Genomic DNA, 6,386 nt, shown 5'->3' on the forward strand with positions numbered 1-6,386 from the left:
TGTGTGTATCTGTGTGTCTGTGTGTATCTGTGTGTGTGTGTGTCTGTGTGTATCTGTGTGTACGTGTGTGTGTGCGTGTGTGTGTGTGTGCGTGTGTGTGTGTGTGCGTCTGTGTGTGTGTACGTGTGTGTGTGTACGTCTGTGTGTGTACCTGTGTGTGTACGTGTGTGTAAGTGTGTGTGTGTACCTGTGTGTGTGTGCGTGTGTACGTCTGTGTGTGTGTGTGTGTCTGTGTGTGTGTGTGTACCTGTGTGTGTGTGCGTGTGTACGTCTGTGTGTGTGTGTGTGTCTGTGTGTGTGTGTGTGTCTGTGTGTGTGTGTGTACCTGTGTGTGTGTGTGCGTGTGTACGTCTGTGTGCGTGTGTACGTCTGTGTGTGTGTGTGTGTCTGTGTGTGTGTGTGTCTGTGTGTGTGTGCGTGTGTACGTCTGTGTGTGAGTGTGTGTGTGAGTGTGTGTGTGTCTGTGTGTGTGTGCAGCTGCTGCCCACGCGTATGGACTGGCTGGGTGGAGAGCACACAAACAGCCTCCAGCACCTGGTGAGAGACACGGAGAGAGAGACACCGGGAGAGAGACACGGGGAGAGAGACACGGGGAGAGAGAGAGACACGGGGAGAGAGAGACACGGGGAGAGACACGGGGAGAGAGACACGGGGAGAGAGACACGGGGAGAGAGAGAGACACGGGGAGAGACACGGGGAGAGAGACACGGAGAGACAGAGAGAGACACGGGGAGAGACACGGGGAGAGACACGGGGAGAGAGAGAGACACGGGGAGAGACACGGGGAGAGACACGGGGAGAGAGAGAGACACGGGGAGAGACACGGGGAGAGAGAGAGACACGGGGAGAGAGAGACACGGGGAGAGACACGGGGAGAGACACGGGGAGAGAGAGAGACACGGGGAGAGACACGGGGAGAGAGAGAGACACGGGGAGAGAGAGACACGGGGAGAGACACGGGGAGAGACACGGGGAGAGAGAGAGACACGGGGAGAGAGACGGGGAGAGACACGGGGAGAGAGACACGGGGAGAGAGACACGGGGAGAGAGAGAGACACGGGGAGAGAGACACGGGGAGAGACACGGGGAGAGACACGGGGAGAGAGACACGGGGAGAGAGAGAGACACGGGGAGAGACACGGGGAGAGACACGGGGAGAGACACGGGGAGAGACACGGGGAGAGACACGGGGAGAGAGAGAGACACGGGGAGAGAGAGAGACACGGGGAGAGAGAGAGACACGGGGAGAGACACGGGGAGAGAGACACGGGGAGAGACACGGGGAGAGAGACACGGGGAGAGAGAGACACGGGGAGAGAGAGACACGGGGAGAGAGAGACACGGGGAGAGACACGGGGAGAGAGAGACACGGGGAGAGACACGGGGAGAGAGAGACACGGGGAGAGAGACACGGGGAGAGACACGGGGAGAGAGACACGGGGAGAGAGAGACACGGGGAGAGAGAGTCACGGGGAGAGAGAGACACGGGGAGAGACACGGGGAGAGACACGGGGAGAGACACGGGGAGAGAGAGACACGGGGAGAGACACGGGGAGAGAGAGACATGGGGAGAGAGACACGGGGAGAGAGACACGGGGAGAGAGAGACACGGGGAGAGACACGGGGGGAGAGACACGGGGAGAGACACGGGGAGAGAGACACGGGGAGAGACACGGGGAGAGAGACACGGGGAGAGAGACACGGGGAGAGACACGGGGAGAGACACGGAGAGAGACACGGGGAGAGAGAGACACGGGGAGAGAGAGACACGGGGAGAGAGAGACACGGGGAGAGAGAGACACGGGGAGAGAGACACGGGGAGAGAAACACGGGGAGAGACACGGGGAGAGAGACACGGGGAGAGAGACACGGGGAGAGAGACACGGGGAGAGACACGATGAGAGACACGGGGAGAGAGAGACACGGGGAGAGACACGGGGAGAGAGAGACACGGGGAGAGACACGGGGAGAGAGAGACACGGGGAGAGAGGGAGACACGGGGAGAGAGAGACACGGGGAGAGAGACGCGGGGAGAGACACGGGGAGAGAGAGACACGGGGAGAGAGACACGGGGAGAGAGACACGGGGAGAGAGAGACACGGTGAGAGACACGGGGAGAGAGAGAGACACGGGGAGAAAGACACGGGGAGAGACACGGGGAGAGAGAGACACGGGGAGAGAGACACGGGGAGAGAGAGACACGCGGAGAGACACGGAGAGAGACACGGGGAGAGAGAGACACGGGGAGAGACACGGGGAGAGAGAGACACGGGGAGAGAGACACGGGGAGAGAGACACGGGGAGAGAGACACGGGGAGAGAGACACGGGGAGAGAGACACGGGGAATGACATGGGGAGAGAGACACGGGGAGAGAGAGAGACACGGTGAGAGACACGAGGAGAGAGAGAGACACGGGGAGAGACACGGGGAGAGAGACACGGGGAGAGACACGGGGAGAGAGACACGGGGAGAGAGAGACACGGGGAGAGAGAGTCACGGGGAGAGAGAGACACGGGGAGAGACACGGGGAGAGACACGGGGAGAGACACGGGGAGAGAGAGACACGGGGAGAGACACGGGGAGAGAGAGACATGGGGAGAGAGACACGGGGAGAGAGACACGGGGAGAGAGAGACACGGGGAGAGACACGGGGGGAGAGACACGGGGAGAGACACGGGGAGAGACACGGGGAGAGAGACACGGGGAGAGACACGGGGAGAGAGACACGGGGAGAGACACGGGGAGAGACACGGAGAGAGACACGGGGAGAGAGAGACACGGGGAGAGAGAGACACGGGGAGAGAGAGACACGGGGAGAGAGACACGGGGAGAGAAACACGGGGAGAGACACGGGGAGAGAGACACGGGGAGAGAGACACGGGGAGAGAGACACGGGGAGAGACACGATGAGAGACACGGGGAGAGAGAGACACGGGGAGAGACACGGGGAGAGAGAGACACGGGGAGAGACACGGGGAGAGAGAGACACGGGGAGAGAGGGAGACACGGGGAGAGAGAGACACGGGGAGAGAGACGCGGGGAGAGACACGGGGAGAGAGAGACACGGGGAGAGAGACACGGGGAGAGAGACACGGGGAGAGAGAGACACGGTGAGAGACACGGGGAGAGAGAGAGACACGGGGAGAAAGACACGGGGAGAGACACGGGGAGAGAGAGACACGGGGAGAGAGACACGGGGAGAGAGAGACACGCGGAGAGACACGGAGAGAGACACGGGGAGAGAGAGACACGGGGAGAGACACGGGAGAGAGAGAGACACGGGGAGAGAGACACGGGGAGAGAGACACGGGGAGAGAGACACGGGGAGAGAGACACGGGGAGAGAGACACGGGGAGAGAGACACGGGGAATGACATGGGGAGAGAGACACGGGGAGAGAGAGAGACACGGTGAGAGACACGAGGAGAGAGAGAGACACGGGGAGAGACACGGGGAGAGAGACACGGGGAGAGAGAGAGACACGGGGAGAGACACGAGGAGAGAGAGAGACACGGGGAGAGAGAGACACGGGGAGAGAGAGACACGGGGAGAGAGAGACACGGGGAGAGACACGGGGAGAGAGAGACACGGGGAGAGACACGGGGAGAGAGAGACACGGGGAGAGAGACACGGGGAGAGAGACACGGGGAGAGACACGGGGAGAGAGAGACACGGGGAGAGAGACACTGGGAGAGATAGACACGGGGAGAGAGACACTGGGAGAAAGAGACACGGGGAGAGACACGGGGAGAGAGAGACACGGGGAGAGACACGGGGAGAGAGACACGGGGAGAGAGACACGGGGAGAGAGAGAGACACGGGGAGAGAGAGAGACACGGGGAGAGAGACACGGGGAGAGAGACACTGGGAGAGAGAGACACGGGGAGAGAGAGAGACACGGGGAGAGAGACACGGGGAGAGAGACACGGGGAGAGAGACACGGGGAGAGAGAGACACTGGGAGAGAGAGACACGGGGAGAGAGAGAGACACGGGGAGAGAGACACGGGGAGAGAGACACTGGGAGAGAGAGAGACACGGGGTGAGAGAGAGACACGGGGAGAGAGACATGGGGAGAGAGACACTGGGAGAGAGAGAGACACGGGGTGAGAGAGAGACACGGGGAGGGAGACACTGGGAGAGAGAGACACGGGGAGAGAGACACGGGGAGAGAGACACTGGGAGAGAGAGAGACACGGGGAGAGAGAGACACGGGGAGAGAGAGACACGGGGAGAGAGAGACACGGGGAGAGAGAGACACGGGGAGAGACACGGGGAGAGAGAGACACGGGGAGAGACACGGGGAGAGAGAGACACGGGGAGAGAGACACGGGGAGAGAGAGACACGGGGAGAGAGACACGGGGAGAGACACGGGGAGAGAGAGACACGGGGAGAGAGACACTGGGAGAGAGAGACACGGGGAGAGAGACACTGGGAGAAAGAGACACGGGGAGAGACACGGGGAGAGAGAGACACGGGGAGAGACACGGGGAGAGAGACACGGGGAGAGAGACACTGGGAGAGAGAGACACGGGGAGAGAGAGAGACACGGGGAGAGAGACACGGGGAGAGAGACACGGGGAGAGAGACACGGGGAGAGAGAGACACGGGGAGAGAGACACTGGGAGAGAGAGACACGGGGAGAGAGAGAGACACGGGGAGAGAGACACGGGGAGAGAGACAAGGGGAGAGAGAGACACGGGGAGAGAGACACTGGGAGAGAGAGACACGGGGAGAGAGAGACACGGGGAGAGAGACACGGGGAGAGAGACACTGGGAGAGAGAGAGACACGGGGTGAGAGAGAGACACGGGGAGAGAGACACGGGGAGAGAGACACTGGGAGAGAGAGAGACACGGGGTGAGAGAGAGACACGGGGAGGGAGACACTGGGAGAGAGAGACACGGGGAGAGAGACACGGGGAGAGAGACACTGGGAGAGAGAGAGACACGGGGCGAGAGAGAGACACGGGGAGGGAGAGACACAGGGAGAGAGAGACACGGGGAGAGAGACACGGGGAGAGAGAGACACGGGGAGAGAGACAAGGGGAGAGAGAGACACGGGGAGAGAGACACTGGGAGAGAGAGACACGGGGAGAGAGAGACACGGGGAGAGAGACAAGGGGAGAGAGAGACACGGGGAGAGAGACACTGGGAGAGAGAGACACGGGGAGAGAGAGACACGGGGAGAGAGACAAGGGGAGAGAGAGACACGGGGAGAGAGACACTGGGAGAGAGAGACACGGGGAGAGAGAGACACGGGGAGAGAGACACGGGGAGAGAGACACTGGGAGAGAGAGACACGGGGAGAGAGAGACACTGGGAGAGAGAGAGACACGGGGAGAGAGACACAGGGAGAGAGAGACACGGGGAGAGAGAGACACTGGGAGAGAGAGAGACACGGGGAGAGAGACACAGGGAGAGAGAGACACGGGGAGAGAGAGACACTGGGAGAGAGAGAGACACGGGGAGAGAGAGACACGGGGAGAGAGACACGGGGAGAGAGGAACACTTGGAGAGAGAGAGACATGGGGAGAGAGATAGACATGGGGAGAGAGAGAGACATGGGGAGAGAGAGAGACACGGGGAGAGAGGGACACGGGGAGAGAGAGAGAGACACACCCACAGTGACACACACACACACAGTGACACAGACACACACAGTGACACAGACACACACACGCACAGACACACACACAGACACACACACAGACACACACACAGACACACACACAGACACACACAGACACACACAGACACACACACACACAGTGACACAGACACACACACGCACAGACACACACACACAGTGACACAGACACACACGCACAGACACACACATAGACACACACACACATAGACACACGCACAGACACACACACGCACAGACACACGCATAGACACAAACACGCACAGACACACACATATGCACGCACAGACACACACAGACACACACACACACAGTGACACAGACACACACACGCACAGAAACACACACACAGTGACACAGACACACACGCACAGACACACACATAGACACACACACACATAGACACACACACGCACAGACACACGCATAGACACACACACGCACAGACACACACATATGCACGCACAGACACACACACACAGACACACACACACAGACACACACACACAGACACACACACAGACACACACACAGACACACACAGACACACACACAGACACAGTCACACAGTGACACAGACACACACAGTGACAGACACACACAGACACAGACACACACAGACACACACAGACACACACAGAAACACACAGTGACACAGACACACACACAGTGACACAGACACACACACGCACAGACACAGACACACAGACACACTCACACAGTGACACAGACACACACG

At 60.2% G+C, this 6,386-nt stretch overlaps 1 long non-coding RNA gene across 1 annotated transcript in view; it reads left to right on the forward strand.

The window, feature by feature from the left end:
• Positions 1-455: 455 nt before the first annotated feature.
• Positions 456-6,386, forward strand: part of LOC144954437 (uncharacterized) — a 14,251-nt gene continuing 8,320 nt past the window's right edge. Inside the window, exon 1 of the long non-coding RNA XR_013641190.1 lies at positions 456-537. This is a non-coding gene — a long non-coding RNA (uncharacterized LOC144954437). The remainder of the gene's footprint in view (positions 538-6,386) is intronic.

Source organism: Lampetra fluviatilis, unplaced genomic scaffold (assembly GCF_964198595.1).
Source record: "Lampetra fluviatilis unplaced genomic scaffold, kcLamFluv1.1 SCAFFOLD_1138, whole genome shotgun sequence".
Classification (NCBI taxonomy): domain Eukaryota; kingdom Metazoa; phylum Chordata; class Hyperoartia; order Petromyzontiformes; family Petromyzontidae; genus Lampetra; species Lampetra fluviatilis.